Source organism: Nyctereutes procyonoides, unplaced genomic scaffold, assembly GCF_905146905.1.
Source record: "Nyctereutes procyonoides isolate TBG_1078 unplaced genomic scaffold, NYPRO_anot_genome, whole genome shotgun sequence".
NCBI lineage: Eukaryota > Metazoa > Chordata > Mammalia > Carnivora > Canidae > Nyctereutes > Nyctereutes procyonoides.
The window spans coordinates 2,644,275-2,662,153 of record NW_026575131.1 but is presented as its reverse complement, the minus strand read 5'-3'; the positions used below and the strand labels follow the sequence as shown (position 1 = coordinate 2,662,153).

Sequence of the window (17,879 nt, the reverse complement as noted above, 5' to 3'; positions counted from 1 at the left end):
TGTTTTATTAGCATTTGTCATTGCCTGACACGTCATCTGTTTTTACCTTCTGTTCCTCAAAGAGAATATAAACTTCAAGAAGGCAAAGATCTTGGCCTCCCTCTTACTGTAATAGGATCCTCACACTTTTATCTGAATATATAGATGCTCAGAATAAAAGCACTTAGTGATGGCCAATGGGCGAAAAACTCCTAGGTCATATCCTTGAAAACAAGGAGTGTATCTCCTTTACTCTTTCCCCACTTTCCACTGGCTAGAATTGGATGTGGTGGCAACCAGTTTTAGACTCTTTAGATAATGACAACTCCTTAGAGATGACAAAGAAACATGACTGATGGAACCTAGCTACCTATTGATTTCTTGAATCAAAGCTGTTGAAAAAGCTTGGACTTTTCTTTTTTTGAGAAAGAGCACACTTTATTTGAAAGAGAGCATTGCACATGACAAAAAGGTGTAGGCAACACAGAGGGCATCCTACACATCACGTTCTAAAGGATACAAAGGATGATAGGTGAAGAAAATTAAGAGTACACTTAATATGATGAGCACTGAGTAATGTATAGAATTATTGAATCACTATATCATACTCCTGAAACTAATATAACATTGTATAAATAATACTTGAATAAAAAAGTTTTAAAGATACACAGGATGTTTTGCTAAGAAAGATCAACTGGAATACATATTCCTTTGGGACCCCTCCCCAATCATATCTCTCTGAGGGGTTGGTGTACTCCTAACCATTTCTCTGAAAGAGATTGTGGTTTGCTAAAGATAAAGCCACTCAAGGGTGACTTCTTGTTTTTCATAAAAACATTTTTAGGTTTTTTTTTTTGAAGTCTTCATTTGTTACTTTTTTTTTTCATTTGTTACTTTTATTTTATGTTCTCTCAAGGTCATCAGACTAGACATACAGATATAGATTACCTTGATGTCAACACCAGGGAGGTCATCTTTGACCATGATCAAAGCCATCTAGGGTTATATCAGCAGCAGCCAGCCTCATCCTGCTTGCATGAATCATATTTCTTAGTCCTTTCACTGGGCATGGGGACCTTGCTCTCCCCGTCAATGAGGCCTGATCTGATAAGTGCTGGATCCACATTTCTTTTTTTTTTAATTTTTATTTTTATTTATGATAGTCACAGAGAGAGAGAGAGAGAGAGAGAGAGAGAGAGGCAGAGACATAGGCAGAGGGAGAAGCAGGCTCCATGCACCGGGAGCCCGACGTGGGATTCGATTCCGGGTCTCCAGGATCGCGCCCTGGGCCAAAGGCAGGCGCTAAACCGCTGCGCCACCCAGGGATCCCCACATTTCTTTTTTTAAAAAATATTTTATTTATTTATTCATGAGAGACACAAAGGAAGAGGCAGAGAGATACGCAGAGGGAGAAGCAGGCTCCCTGTGGGAGCCTGATGTGCGACTCCATCCCAGGACCTGGGGATCACAATCTGAGCCAAAGGTAGATGCTCAACCACTGAGCCACCCAGGTGCCCATGGATCCACATTTCCTACTTGGTTTGTGGCCATGATACAAACATGGTTTGTGTATCATGTATCATGATACATGATACAAGGGCATGTCTCCCTTGAATTAAATCCATTCAATTGCTTCCTCAGTTCTATTATTGTTTGCTGAATATCTCTCTCACCACCAGAATTTGAATAATATTTTTTGTCCCAATAGCACCAATTTCATCAATAAAAAATGCTGGATGGTACATGTTCTTCAGCAACTTGAAACAATTCCTGTACAAGTTTGGGCCAATCACCTCGGTACTTCTGAATAATTCAGAGCCAGCTATTCTCAAGAAAGTGGCTGAGGTCTGGTTTGCTATTGCTTTGGCCAGTAAGGTTTTACCTGTGCCAGGTGGCCCATAGAGAATGACTCCCTTGGGTGCTTTATATCCATTTTTTTTCCCATAATATTCAGGATGAGCAAGAGGAAACTCACAGATTCCTTAATTCCCTGATCTGGTTGTCCAACATCCTAATAACAGCATAGGTCTCCTGGAGGGACTTTTCCACCTTCTTCACTGTGACCAGGGGATCCATGTCATCCATTAACACCCCATCACAGCATGCAGCTTGTGGTTGAGCAGGGCTGAGCAGTTGGATTCCAGCAGATTGCTGTCAACAAATGAAAGAATGCTGATTTGGTATTCTGAGCCCACAGATGTAGACACAATGGCTTTGACCATCAACGACCTCTTCTAAGGTTCCTACCAACTTTTGGTAGGAACTGCGATCCCCAGATAATTCACCTTCGATCTTTCCTCCCCTTGCTTTTCTCCTAAAGTCTTCAATTATTCCTGATTTTTTAAAAAAGATTTTATTTATTCATGACAGACACAGAAGGATCGAGAGGCAGAGACACAGGAAGAGGGAGAAGCAGGCTCCCTGCAGGGAGCCTGATGTGGGACTCGATCCCGGGTCTCCAGGATCAGGCCCTGGGCTGAGAGTGGCACTAACCTGCTGAACCACCCAGGGATCCCTTATTCCTCATTTCTAATGAATTCTTCCTCCTCTAACTTCAATAATTTTAACTGGCACTGAATGGGAGGATCACCAGTGGCGGTTTGTTGCCAGTATCTGATCCCTTGGTTTCCTTCTTTTCCCCACTCTAGTTGATACACAAGGTTCATATTTCTTTTTCTTGTCCTTGTCATCCTTCTTGCTACCTCCAAGACCATGACCACTACTACTCTGACTTTGACCCATCTTGCTTCAGCCATTGGAGCCCCAAGATTGGACTTTTATGTGGAGACATATTTTCATCTTAATAAAATAACTATTATTTTGCATCTCTGTCATAGTAGCTGTATCTATTTCTTAACTCTGAGCTTTCTAACCAGTGTGCCTCCACCAGAGAAAGGAGGAATATCAATCAACAGAGCTTACCCTAGTGACCAAAAACTTTCTTCTTGTATTAATCTCTGTGTATACCTGGTCTTAAAACAGGCAATGGGAAAAAAAAAAAAAAAAAAAAAGAACAGGCAATGGAAAGGAAAAAAAAAAACCCCAAAATATCATTCTTGCTGCTGCATATATGCATATGATCTCAACTATTTATAAAAATACATATACCCATGCATATAAAAAAAGACTAGGGAAAAAAAAAAGACTAGGAGGAAATACATAAAAATGTTAAGGGTGAAGACTTGTTTCAAGAGTCCAAGGGAAAAAAAATGGAAAAAATCCATTTCCCTGTGAAAGGGAAAAAATACTGAAAATGACCAGAAGCTTTTTGGATTAGGAAATGGAAAGAAAATGGGACGCCTGGGTGGCTCAGTGGTTGAGCGTCTGTATTTGGCTCAGGTCGTGACCCTGGGGTCCTCGGATTGAGTCCTGCATTGGGCTCCCTGTAGGGAGCTTGCTTCTCTCCTTGCCTATGTCTCTCTGTGTGTCTCTCATGAATAAATAAATAAAATCTTTTAAAAAAATGAAATGAAAAAAAAAAAGGAAATGGAAAGAATAATGATATTAATTATTATGAAAATATTAAATCAATAGTACCAAAAATACCTTAACAAATCCACCCTGGATTCAGATAAAATTTTTTTTTGAAAGAATTAGAGAGATACTGTATTTGTTCTGTGCTTCCTTAAACATGTAGCATGAAACGGTATTCCTTATTCCTGAGACACTACCACTGCAAAAAGTATTTTTTCCATGGATACATACAGTATCTTTCCCTGGAATTTTTCTTTTTTTCTTTTTTTAAGATTTTATTTATTTATGAATGAGCAACACAGAGAGAGGCAGAGACACAGGCAGAGGGAGAAGCAGGCTCCCTGTGGGGAACCCGATGTGGGACTTGATCCCGGGACTCCGGGATCACGCCCTCCACCAAAGGCAGGTGCTAAACCGCTGAGCCACCCAGGCATCCCTCTCCCTGGAATTTTAAAGACTCTGAGAAATCCTGCAACTAGGAAACCTGATTCATGTTGCTCAATGCAGCATTACTGTGACAGACATTACTGTTCACATATATACTCTCCTCTTTGTTCTTACAACCCTGATTTGTTCAACAATGTGCCCGGCTAAAGTCCCATATTTTTCAGCATTCCTTGTAGTTAGAGGCTGGGTGACATGGTTCTAGGCAATGAGGTGGAAGTGGCAGTTGCTGAATGGAGCTTCTTGAGTAGTTCATAAAAGACCAACCAAGCTGTCAAGTATGGTTGCTATTTTCCCTTCGTGTTTACCTTGGCTGAAACATGCATGTGACAGAGGAGACAAGCCTGAAGATGAAAGACACAGGATAAGAATAATTGACAGAAAGTATAAAAGTAGCTTCGACCTCTGATGGCTTCATGGGTTGACTGCACTTCTCAGAACTTCTCAAACCATGAGAAAAAGGAAATCTCTGTTTGGCTAAGGTACTATGGGTTTCCCGTCAAAACACAGGAACCTGGGTCTTTGTTGGCACTATAGGGTAGTCACATTTGCCTAAATCCGAACTTTTTACAAAAGGTAAAAAGAAAGTCCTAATTTGTTTGTTACTTGTACCAGATACAAATAGCAAAGGGCACTCACTGTGCTTGGGTTCTGGATAAGGAAGGAGGAGAGAACAGTCATGCTTTGGAAATGTTGAGTCTGAGATCCTTGTGGGATAGCCATTTGTGGAGGACCAGGAGACAGCAGGATATGTAGGTCAGGAACTTGGGAAAAAGATTGGGCTAGAAAAAAACAAGTCACAAGAGTTCAGGGTGGATACTTTAAAGTCCCTCGTTATCTGTCTTGGATTAGGCACTACACATTCTGCGCATCTCTAAGGAACAGAGCAAGGGATCAGATTTGGCTCCAAGTGGGTGAATACTTTCCCATAGCCAGAGCTCTCTAAAAATGGAACAGACTCTCTGAGTTTGCGTCCTTTTCCTTGAGCAACACAGGTAGAAACTGGGTACTCAAGCGGTAGGCAAGATGTCCAGAGCATTAGGTAATTGGAGTTGATGACTTAAATATCTTTCAAACCTTGAACAGCTAATACTCTAAGCATTTAATTTGGTTCTCAAGTGTGATGTCATCAACCTTGTGAAAAGGATTCAACCAACCATGAGCCCATGATCCTTCACTGTTGTTGTACCTATTCTTGCTCTGAACTGTACGCTTTTAAAAAGTTAATTTTACTTTTCCACAATTAAAAATCCTTAAACATATGTAGTAGGCACTTCATATTAAACTCTGAAGTATAAGGAATAAGCCTTGGAAATAGTAGCTGGTGCCTCTTAGAGGCATTGTAAATGCTCCAAAGAGGTGATTGTGAGTTAGAATAGTGCAAGTGGCTGTTGGCAAGGGGGTGTCTCTGCAAACGGTCTGCAGACCATATCTGCTTGGGGTGGAGGCCTTGCAATTTTCCCAATGGAGGCAAGAAGGCTGAGGGACGGAAGCCAGTGGACCTGCCATCCCTCCAACTTCTCCTTGTAGCTTCCTGTGGTAACTGTCACCCTGTGGCCACCTGCTCCTGTCCCTTGACCAGAGTTCTCCTGCCTCTGAGTGCACTATTAGTTCCTTAACTCTGAGGTTGAAATATTGCAGAATTAGAGACCACTTATTGAGTTCTACTATATGTAGAAAGAACTGCACAAAGTTCTTTACATATTGTTTCTATTATTTTCACAGTGACTTTATGAAAGAGGTCTTGTGATTCTTGTCTTATTCATGAGAGACCAAAGTCCCGAAGGTTAAGTAACTTACTCAAAGATGCACAATAAGAAGCTAAATTCTTTCCATTATATCATGTGGCTCCTATGATAATAATAATAATAATAAAACCTCTACAGTACTTGGGATATTTTTAAAGCCCCTATAAGGTCTCAGAGGGAAAAATATACTGTAAGTAACTCAGAGTTGCCACAAAGTAGTAATTGCTAATACTCTAGTAATCTAGTAGTAATTGCTCTATAAAAGAGCATTTAGTACAGGTTAGGAACTTGGTGAAACCCTCATCACATTACCACATTTAATACATCCAATAACCCAGAGTGGTATGTCTAAGAGTGCCCATTTGTCCAGTGCCTTGCACATTGGCTAAGTCTCAGCAATGGTCAGTTATCTCAGGACAGAGGATTTCTTAAGATTTTATTTATTTGAGAGAGAGAGAGAAAGAGAGCATGGGGGGGGGTGGTTAGAGGGAGGAGACTCCCTGCCCAGTGGAGTACCCGATGTGAGGCTCCATCTTGGGATTCATGCCCACCTGACTAAGCCACTGAGGTGCCCACAGGACAGAGGATAAATACTTCTTTCACATTGAAATATATGATTCCCAAGATCAATGCCAATTCTGGAACTGTGACTGATGTAGGAAAGACATTAGGGTTTGAAGCTGATGACCAAGAAAGAATTCTTGAGATGTTTTTGATGCAAAAAGATGGTTTTATTAAAGCATGGGGACGGGACCCATGGGCAGAAAGAGCTGCAATGGGGTTGTGAGGGGCAGTGATAATATGTCGTCAACTTGGGAGGGGGTTTGAGATAGCCTAAGCTTCCCGTGTATTTTGGAAACAAGGTTTCCAGGACCTTGAGGGGGCTAGCTATTTTTTGGAAGGATCATTATTGTTTAGTAAGCCTTCAGTCATGAGACACTTCAGATGTCTATCAGTGGGCCATATGCCTGGAGGATGATTCTTAATGTGTACCTGGGGGAGGGGGGTAAAGAGAAAGGGAGCTTCCAAAGGAATTTCTGTATGTTTAGAGTAGACTCACAGGATCCTGGAGGGTCAGGTTAAGTTTGCCTTTTGGTCACAGCAGTGTCAACACTGAGGCAGCTGAGCTTCCAGAAGAAGTTCACCCTGTCTGTTTCAAGGACTTGTCAATGGGCTAGAAGTAGTAAGGAAATTTAATAATTTTTCTTCTCCCTTTGTTTCCCACGTTACTAATACTTTATTTTTTGAGCACTGGAAACACATTTCTGGATGATTTTAAGGCAGAACTTGCTTTGAATGCTAGCTCAAAGTTGCCACTGTTTTCCATGATACCCTAAAACCAGGAAGATATACCAGATGCCGATAAGGACATGTGTCTTTATAGTAAAAAGGCACTCATTCATTCAACAAATAAGTTTGAGTGTCTTCTGTTTGCCAGGCCAAACCTCTTGTTTCCCCCACCTCCCCTCAAAAAGCAAACAGATGTGTGCACGGGTGACTCAGTGGTTGAATGTCTGTTTTTGGCTCAGGGCATGATCCCGAGGTCCTGGGATTGAGTCCTGCATCAGGCTCCTCATGGGGAGCCTGCTTCTCCCTCTGCCTAGTCTCTGCCTTTCTGTGTCTCTCATGAATAAATAAAATCTTAAAAAACAAACAAAAAAATAAAACAGACAAAACCACCCTAAAACAAAAAAGCAACAAACCACCCCCATCCCACATATCTAGCCTTCAAAAGGGCTATGGTTGTCACATGGATATAGAATAGATCCTTTGCACTAAGTGCTATACCATTGACCTTGAAAATCTTATCCTTACAAATTGAATCCTATGGATCTTTATTAAATTCATGGTTAAAGCTGAAAAATGTCACTTTCTTTTGCCATTGTCCTTTAATGATATGATGACCTTATAAAGAATCTTTGTATGATTAAATCACATATTTAAATATTCATAGAACTTATCTTTCCTTCTATTCCTGTTCCTCACCTTTTCATATCTATTCCTTTTGTTAGATGAGGCAATTACTGTTACCAGTTCCTCTGCGGAGATATTTTATACCTATGCAAGTGTCAGGGCAGAAAAATTTTCCTTCCACTCTCCTAGGTTCTTTGTCTAATAATTAAATTGACATGAAACAGATTAATTGGGGGGGGGTAGTTAATTTTGTATATACAGAAGCCCCATAAAAATGTGAAACCCGGGATCCCTGGGTGGCGCAGCGGTTTGGCGCCTGCCTTTGGCCCAGGGCGCGATCCTGGAGACCCGGGATCGAATCCCACGTCGGGCTCCCGGTGCATGGAGCCTGCTTCTCCCTCTGCCTATGTCTCTGCCTCTCTCTCTCTGTGTGACTATCATAAATAAATAAAAAAAATAAAAAATAAATAAAATAAAATTTAAAAATGTGAAACCCAAAGACACCCAGGCAATTGAAACTTATATGCCATTTCTGAGCTAAGGAATGGGTTAAGGGCTTGCGACTTCAAAGAGGAGGAGGGCAATTCACAGAAAGATAAAAGCAGATGTTTGCCCTGCAGTGAGGGTAAGTCCTTGAGATAAAAAGGTAACCCTGGTAATAACTCTCTTTCTGGGCCAGGTCCCCTTATTTAAATCCTTTCAGGAAGTTAAGGAAGAGGTGATACAGTTTTTCTTGGGTCTGCTGGGTCTGTATTGACATACCTTTAAAATAATCCACATGCCAAAGTGGCAGGCACACTTTGGGGTGGCATATTCTGCTTCCCCTCCCAAGCTCCTTTGTATCTTTACCCACGTGGGTCTTTTTAAAAAATTTTTTGAAGATTTTATTTTTAAGTAATATCTACACCCAAGGTAGGGCTTGAATTCAACCAGGAGATCAAGAGTCTTATGCTCCACCTACAGAGCCGGCCTGGCGCCCCAGGGCTACCCGTATGGGTCACAAAACAAAATGCAGGCAATGTTATAACCATAACACAATTATCTGTGCTTTGCTTTTTTTCACGTAATGTATCTTGGAATTCATTCCATATTAATATGTAAACTGTTGCTTTGCTCTTTTTAGCAATTTCAAGTTATTCCTGCGGGCGGGGGGAAATGGGGTCTAATTTAATCTCACCTGGTCACTCTCTGGTTTTATGGTTTAAGGGATGAAAATGTCTTTATGTCTACATGAGTCAGTTTGAGGTTATTAGGAATCCCCGTTTTGCCCACTTTTCATAGTTGTTGGAAGGGAAAAGTTCCTTACCGCGCCACATCTGGGTATCATTAAGCTCAAGCTGAGGCCCAGGAAGAGCGTGGGCGAGGAGCCCAGAAGGGAAGCCCCCATCATTCCACCTGCACACAAAGCCCCGGCAGGCAAAGCCCGTCCCACCTGCGGCGTGGGCAGGGGGCGGGGCCGGTCCCCCGCCCCGCCCCACGCACGCACCCACGCTCCCATTTTTCCGGCTGTCTCCGCAGCAGTGGGAGCCGCCATCTTGGACTTTGGGTCCCCTGCTCCGTCAAGAGAGACACCTGCCGCGGAGTTTCTCTTCTTTTACGAGAAGCCTTTTCGGCAATCCCTGCGCTCAGATCATCGCGTTTCTCGGAAACGGGTAAAACGCTCAACGTTCCGTACAACCACAAAGGAAGCAGCCATCTTGCACCGCAAACCCCTCCATTTCCGGAGCGGCCCGCTGACGTGACAGGGGCACGGGCCCACACGGGCAACTCTCTCGCCCCCTGGCGCTGGCGCCCTAGCAGCGACTCCAGCTTTGACCTGTTGGGGAGTCTGCTTCCGGGTCGGCTCGGGCGGGGCTTTGAGGACGCCGGGCCCCGGGGTGCACGCCGAGCGGGGGCGAGGCTTAGGGGGAGCCTGAGTTCGCGCGTTGAGCGGCCGAGGCGTGGGAAATGGAGAAACCCGCGTTCGTTTCGGGTCTTTGTGTGTCGTGTTACTCCACCACGACCGTGCGAGAGACTTACCATTTCCGGTTGAGGAAGCACACTCCTCCCCTTGCCCATTCTGGGCTACCCATTCCCCTCACCATTTCTGCAAAATGGGATGAGTAATGGGGTTGTCGTGAGGATCGAGGATCGAGATGCAATGCCTGGTTAGTAACAGTTTCCTCTCCATTGACCATAGCAATGACACAGTCACCCACCAGCCCGTGCCAGGCACACGGTCTCTTAACCACACAGCAACTCTGAGAAGTAGGTAGGGTCCGCATTACCGTTTTGCAAATGAGGACAGCGAGGAATGCAGAAGTAATTGGACCCAGTTTGAGAAATAGCTGGTAGCCCTGCGCAGGCCGATTGGGGTAGGACCCTGAGCCTAACCGCTGCTCGGGTAACAGGACCTGGTTGGAGAATGTGCTAAGAAGGCAGTAAAGAACAGGGACCAATTTTCATAGTTCTTGGAGCCTTGCTATGACAGGGCAACGGGGCTTCCAAGGATGGGCCTTATCTGGGAGGAACGAGAGGAGGGCGGGGGCCAGAGAAGGACTAAACCAGAGGGAACGCGGGAGAGAGGACAGAACAACTTCTTGGTCTGGCCTGCACCAGATGTGTAAGAAGGAATGGCTTCCAGCTTGTGAATGGGGAGTCGGGAGGAGAGGAATAATAATGGCCGTGACCGTTTAGAAGTTACCGTGTCGACTCTTAGGAGGTGTTAATCCGGAGGGTGAAGTTGGAAAAGTAGGTCCCTTATCCTCGGCAGTGTTTGCTTACCTATACAACTGCGGTAATAAGCAGGGTAACCCCTGCCCCAGCCACCTAGACAGACTGTTTTGAGAGAGACTTTGGTGTCCTACACTATCATTTGGTGTGATTTTTAACGGGACCCTGTGTTGGCAAGGCTGGGGCAAGTGGGGGCTCTGTGGTATCTACTGTTGAAGGGAGTGTGCATTTTTACAGCCTCATTAGAAGCCAGGCTTGTCAATGCCCTTTAACATAGAATTAATCGTTTCCATAGATCACTTGATCAACCACTTAAAGGCTCAGGAAATTGTTTTACCAGTGTAGTCCCTGTGTGCACAGACACCTGTACAAAGAGATAACAATCCAGCATTGTTTGAATCGTGAAACCTAGAAACAACCTAACGGTTCATTCATCAATAGGGGACTGATTTGGTTTAAAAAATATGACACATCAGGGTGCCTGGGGGGCTTCATGTGTTAAGTGTCTGTCTTTGGCTCAGGTCATGATCTCAGGGTCCTGGAACCAAGCCCCAAGTCCTGCTCCCTTCTCAGCAGGAAGTCTGTTTCCTCCTCTCCCTCTGCCCCTCTTCCTGCTCATGCTTTCTCTCTCTGTCTCTGTCTCTTTCAAATAAATAAAATCTTTATTAAAAAAAAATCACACATTTGTGCGACAGAGGACTAATAGGTCTTTTTTTTTTTTTCTTTTTTACTGTTAGAGAGAGAGAGTACGAGGTGGAGAGGGGCAGGGGCAGAGGGAAAGAGGGAATCTCAAGCAGACTCCCTGCTGAGTGCAGGAAGCCTGACACAGGGCTCAATCTCATGAACACAGGGTGACCTGACCTCTCATGACCCTGAGGTCATGACCTGAGCCAAAATCAAGAGTCTGACGCTGAACCAACTGAGCCACGCAGGCACCCCTATGCAGCTCTTAAAAAGAACAAAGCAGTGCTGTATGGAATGAGCTCCAAGATTATATTTATCACATATAATTATGATGCATGTGGCTGCAGATAATAGAATACTCTTCTATTGCAGCTTTAACAGACCAGTGTTAATCTATTGAATACAGTAAGTGGTCCACGCATAGATAGATCTGAAGTTTGTATGGGTGTAGTGTGCCATCAGGGATGCAGACTTTTTTTTTAAGTGCAGAAAAGTCTTCTTACTATGAATCATACATAAAAAATATGTAAAACGTAAATGTCCAATTTAGTAAATTATTGTAACATGAATATCTATGTAACCACTACTTAATTAAGAAAGAGAATGTGGGCAGCCCCAGTGGTGCAGTGGTTTAGTGCCGCCTGCAGCCTAGGGCATGATCCTGGAGACCCTGGATCAAGTCCCACGTCAGGCTCTCTGCATGGAGCCTGCTTCTCCCTCTGCCTGTGTCTCTGCCTCTCTCTCTCTCTCTGTGTCTCTATGAATTAATAAATAAAAAAATCTTTAAAAAAATAAACTTTAAAAAAAAAGAAAGAGAATGTTGCCAGCATCCCAGAAACTTCTCCTTGTGTTCCTTTACCCCATGTGCTGGAAGATCCTAGGTAGATGCGTGTCACAGCATACATGACAAGATCCATGGCAGGAACACCTCTCAAGCCAGCCCTGAGCTAGCCCCCCATGGCCAGTTGCACACAGCCATGGGATTGTGTCCCAACCAGTCAGAGATGTTAAAAATCAAGGAATAGGATGCGGGAATAAAGTAGTTTCCGCTAGCACTGGTGCCCTCAACACTGGGCTAAACTTTGGCAGACCTGGTGGGGACACCTCATCTGTGCCAGGGATAGGAGCCAGGACTGCAATGCTTCTGAGAACCACCTGAGGGTTATTGGAGGAAGGTTGTGGGCTGAGGGCTGAATAGCTCATCCTCTCTGCCTGTGTGTGGTCCACCATGCTATTCTGGTCCACCTGTTTGTGGTAGTGGCAGAACTGTAGCCTAGACAGGGCCAGGAAATAGTGATCAGCAGGATGACCACATATGCCATGAAGAAGCAGCTGAAGACACTGTCTGATGCTGCCGTGCTATGGGGCAGGGAGAGGACGCACTGGTCACGTGCAGGGAGGAGGCAATCATCAGGCACTGATTGCTTATAGGAAACACGTAGTTGGCAGTCAGGGTGCCAACCAAAGAAAATGGGCTGTCCTATAAAGTGGCACTGAATGAGTTCGAGGGCATGACTTTTGTGGTGGTGATGATGGAGAACGGCATGGTCCCCAGGTGCTCCATCACCAGGATGGCAGTGAACACTAAGCAACAGGATGGCGACCTGGCTGCCCAGGATCCACACAGACTGAAGGATCTTTCTGAGCAGGGAGAAATTGAAATAGTGAAGGACAGTAGGAGCATTATGGTGCATGGGGTCCGGATGATGAGAGCGAAGGAAACTTTTCTTCAGAGGTGCCAACCATGGGGTAGATGAGGAATGAACATACCTGCTAAACTAAACAAGGTCAGCAACATGTTAAGGATTAAGCCCAGTGGTTTGTGAAGCAGACAGAGGTGGTTATGAAGACATTCCAGGCAAGCATAATCCATATAGGCCCAACATGAAGAAACCAGCCCACACAGCCTTGTTCCTTACCTGTGGCTGGTGATGCATTCTCATGGTTGATGGTGTTCTTGTACCACCCAACTACCAGCTCTTTCAGGCAGAAACTTGACTGAAGTTGGGCAGGCCCTAGGAAGCAGTCCTGGTTCTGTCTCAGGAGTCTGGCAACCTGGCTTCTCCTGGAGGATCCCACTTGTCAGGGTCTTCATTAGAAGAAGGAAAAGTAGATCTCTTTGGTATTCACACCTCCAAGATCCATAGCACCTGTTTCCTAAGTAGGATGTTGCAAATAAACAGTGATTTCTGGAATCTTTAGATAACATTCCCTGCTCTATCTGCTTCAAACCATCAATCAAACCACCTTCAATTCCATTAGGATAGTTTCCTGTTTCTGGAAATTGGATGCATTCCAGGTCTTCAGGAGACCTCTCTTTAAAATGCAAAAATACAGACAGCCGGGGTGGCTCAGCGGTTTAGCACCCCCTTCAGCCCAGTCCTGGAGACTGGGGATCAAGTCCCACATCTGGCTCCCTGCATGGAGCCTGCTTCTCCCTCTGCCTCTCTCTGTGCCTCTCACAAATAAATAAATAAAATCTTTAAAAATTTTTATTAGAAAAATAAATAAAATACAAAAATACCTTCATATCTGTTATCATTCCCCACATTGGTTATTAGTTGGCAACTCAATAGAGATGTATTTATCAGTTAAGGGCAAATCATACTTTTCATCTTCATCATCATATCCTCCTCTTCCTCCTGGGTGAGAATCCAATACTTAGAGAAGGTACTGTTTCTGTCCTAGAGAAATATATGAAGTTTGTTCACCAAGGTGTGCAAATGCACAAATGTTATTGTCTTGTTGTGAAAGAAATGTAATAAGGAAGCCTCTTCTTATTTTTCTAGGACTATCTAACTGATTGAAATTCTACAATATTGTCTTTTTATTTCTTTTATTTTTTTTAAGTAGGCTCTATGCCCAGTGTGGAGCCCAATGCAGGGCTAATTCTTGACTCTGAGATCAAGACCTCAGCTAAAAATTGAGTTGGTTGCTTAACTGACTGAGCCACTCATGCACCTCTACAATGTCATCCTTGAATATAGAAATATCATTCATGCAGGACAACACAAACCAAAACAAACAGAAATATCAGACCTTTGCACTTTTATCCAACTAATATGTACAATTATTGATTTATGCAATAGTCGTTTAGATCAGAGGGAAAAAGCGGCAAACAAAAAGACATTTATGTTGTCTTTTTTTATTTACCCAAGTAGTTATTTTTATTTGTTCGTTTTTTCATTTGGAATAGAATTACTACTTTTTTTTTTTAAATTTTTATTTATTTATGATAGTCACACACAGAGAGAGAGAGAGAGAGAGGCAGAGACACAGGCAGAGGGAGAAGCAGGCTCCATGCACCGGGAGCCCGACGTGGGATTCAATCCCGGGTCTCCAGGATCGCGCCCTGGGCCAAAGGCAGGCGCCAAACCGCTGCGCCACCCAGGGATCCCTAGAATTACTACTTTTAGCTCAAAAGATTCTCTTTAGCATTTCTTATAGTGCAGATCTGCTAGTGACAAATACTAAATAGATTTTGTTTATCTAGGAAAGTTTTAATTTCTCTTTTATTTTTATTCTATTATTGCATTCATTGATTTTTGTATATTAAACTAACCTTTCATTTTTGGGAAAAAGCCCATTTGATCATGGTGTATAATTCTTTTTATATGTCGCTTGCTTTTGTTTGCTAATGTTGCTGAGAACATTTGCATTCATATTCAAAACATATTGGTCTACCTTTCTTCTCTTGTGATATCTTTTTCTGGTTTTGTTGTTAGGGTAATATTGGCCTCATAAAATGGGTTGGAAAGTGTTCCTTCCTCTTATATTTTTGAGAAGAGTTTGTGAAAAATCGGTATTAATAATTCTTTTGGTGTTTGGTAGAATTCACCAGTGAAGCTATATCCCCTGGGCTTTTCATTATGGGTAATTTTTTTTCTTTTTTTTTTTTAATTTTTATTTATTTATGATAGTCACAGAGAGAGAGAGAGAGGCAGAGACACAGGCAGAGGGAGAAGCAGGCTCCATGCACTGGGAGTCCGACGTGGGTCGCGCCCTGGGCCAAAGGCAGGCGCTAAACCGCTGTGCCACCCAGGGATCCATTATGGGTAATTTTTAAAGTTACTAATTTAAAATTTCATAGTTCTATTCAGATTGTGTATTTTTAAAAAAGATTTTATTTATTTATTTTAGAGATAGTGTGAGTGCAGGGAAGAGTGGAGGGAGAAGGTGAGAGAGAATCTTAAGCAGGCTCCATGCCCAGCACAAAGCCTGATGTGGGGCCCCATCTCACAACCCTGATATCATAACTTGAACCCAAACCAAGAGTCGAATGGTCGATTGACTGAACCACCCAGGCACCCCTGGATTGTCTATTTCATGTTGAGTCAGTTTTGGTAATTTGTGTCTTTCCAGAAATCTATTCATTTAATCCAGGTTATATATTTTGTTAGTGTACAAATAGTCATATTATTCCTTTATAATCCTTTCTTTTTTAAAAAAAAGATTTATTTATTTATTTATGATAGACAGAGAGAGAGAGAGAGAGAGAGAGAGAGAGAGAGAGAGAGACAGGAGGAGGGAGAAGCAGGGTCCATGCCGGGAGCCCAATGCGGGACTCGATCCCGGGACTCCAGGATCGTGCCCTGGGCCAAAGGCAGGCGCGAAACCGCTGAGCCACCCAGGGATCCCCTTTTATAATCCTTTCTTTCTTTCTTTCTTTTTTTTTTTTTTTATAATCCTTTCTTATTTCTGTAACGTCAACAGTAATGTCCCCTGCAGTTCTTAGACTGAACACTAGGTAAGTAGGTGCAAAATGAGACAGGCTACTCTGTCCCTCCTGGAAAGAAAACCCTCTGACTGGGAGGTCGAGGAAGAGGGAGCCCTGTATTCTTGGCTGCAGTGGCCTAGTAGAGTCTCTGCTCTGCTGAGCTAGGATGGTGGTGGGAGGTAGCAGTCTTGGTTCGAATACCTCAGACTCTTGCTTTTCTTACTCAATTTTTATAGATTTTGTTGCATAGGTGTTTCTTCATTCGTTCTTGGCCTGCATGGTCATTTCCAGAGGCTTTAAATAGTTCTGTTTTTATAGTTTACACCAGTTTTACCACAGAGGTCAGTGGAACTCCTCATGTCATACTGGAAGTCAGTCCTTTACCCATGGTTTTCATTTTTGAAGGATATTTTATTCATATAGATTTCCTGGTTGACAGTGTTTTTCTTTCTGTCCTTTTGAGGGCATCTCACTGCTTTCTGGCCTCCATGATTTCTTTTGAGCAGTCTCCTGTTCAGCTTATCAAGGATTCTTTGTGCATGGTAGATCATCTCTCTTTTGCTCCTCTCAAGATGCTCTTTTTGTGTTTGCCTTTTGTTCACTTGATTATGATGTGTCTAGGTATCGATTGCTTTGAATCCTGTTCTTGGCATTAGTTCTTTCAACATATTTATTTATTTTTTTTAAAGATTTATTTTTATTTATTTATCAGAGAGAGAGAGAGAGAGAGAGAGAGAGACAGGAGGAGGGAGAAGCAGGCTCCATGCCGGGAGCCCAATGCGGGACTCGATCCCGGGACTCCAGGATCACGCCCTGGGCCAAAGGCAGGCGCGAAACTGCTGAGCCACCCAGGGATCCCCCTCTTTCAACATATTTAAAATAACTGATTCACAGTCTTTGTCTAGAAAGTCCAATGTTTGATTTCCTTAGGTGCAGTTTCCCTTTACCCGCTCCCTCCACCATGTATGGGCCATACTTTCTTTTCTTTTTTTTTTAATTTTTATTTATTTATGATAGTCACAGAGAGAGAGAGGCAGAGACACAGGCAGAGGGAGAAGCAGGCTCCATGCACCGGGAGCCCGACGTGGGATTCGATCCCGGGTCTCCAGGATCGCGCCCTGGGCCAAAGGCAGGCGCCAAACCGCTGCGCCACCCAGGGATCCTTGGGCCATACTTTCTTATTTCTTTGCATACCGCATAATGTTTGTGGAAAACTGGGCATTTAAAGTAATCTAATGTGGCAACTCTGTAATTCAGATTCCTCTCTTCCCCAGGACTTGTTTCTGCTGTTTGTTGTTGTTGTAGTTTGTTTAGTGACTTTCATGAACAAAATCTGTGAGGTCTGTATTCTTTGTCACGTGTGGTCAGTGAAGTCTCTGATCAGTTAGCTTAGTGGTCAGCTAATGATTACACAGATATTTTATTAAACCATTAAATCTTCCAACCTTTGCTGAGGAGCTCTGTGTACTTGTCAGGCAAACCTTCAATGCTCATGAAGGCAGTTTGCAACTCCACCTTATCTTTCGCTTATTGTTCCCACACAGCTTCATGAGCAGCCACAAGTGAGAGCTTTGAGTCTCCTTAAGTATTTTTTGAGCATGTGTGCAGCCCTACATGTTTATGTGGCCTTTTAGACCACAAGAAGATGGAACATTTCATTCCTCAGTTTCAAAACATTGATTTTGACCATTTTCCCCAGTGTTCTCGTTGTGTTTATGAAGGAGAGGAGTTTAAGAGGTTCTTACTTTGTCATTCCTGCTGATGTTGTCTTATCCATGTAGTATTTAGAAGTCTTTACCTTTCACCTCTTGATAGATGACCACATAGGATGTTTTCAGTTTTTTTGTCACTACAAACAAAGCTCTATGAACATTTTTGTCCATGTGTCTGGGACACGTGCTCACATTCTCTAGCATATATATCTGGAAGTAGAATTGCTATACCATCAGGTACACGTATCTTTGGCAGATGCTGCCAAACTTTTCTCAAGTGGTTATACCAAATTATAGCAGAATATGAGCATTCCCCTTGATCCACATACCCACCAACAGTTAGTATTATGAGACTAAGAGTTTTGCCAATTGGTGAGTGTGTAGTGGCATCTTCTTGTGGTTATAATATGCATTTCCCAAATTATTAGTGATATTTTATGCCTATCATCCTTATTGGCCATTTGAATAATTCTTGTTTCTTCTTGTGCCTGGTCA

The 17,879-nt window shown here is 43.1% G+C and overlaps 1 pseudogene; it reads right to left on the bottom strand.

Moving 5' to 3' along the window:
* Positions 1-660: 660 nt before the first annotated feature.
* Positions 661-2,721, bottom strand: LOC129522064 (26S proteasome regulatory subunit 4-like; annotated as a pseudogene).
* Positions 2,722-17,879: the final 15,158 nt, after the last annotated feature.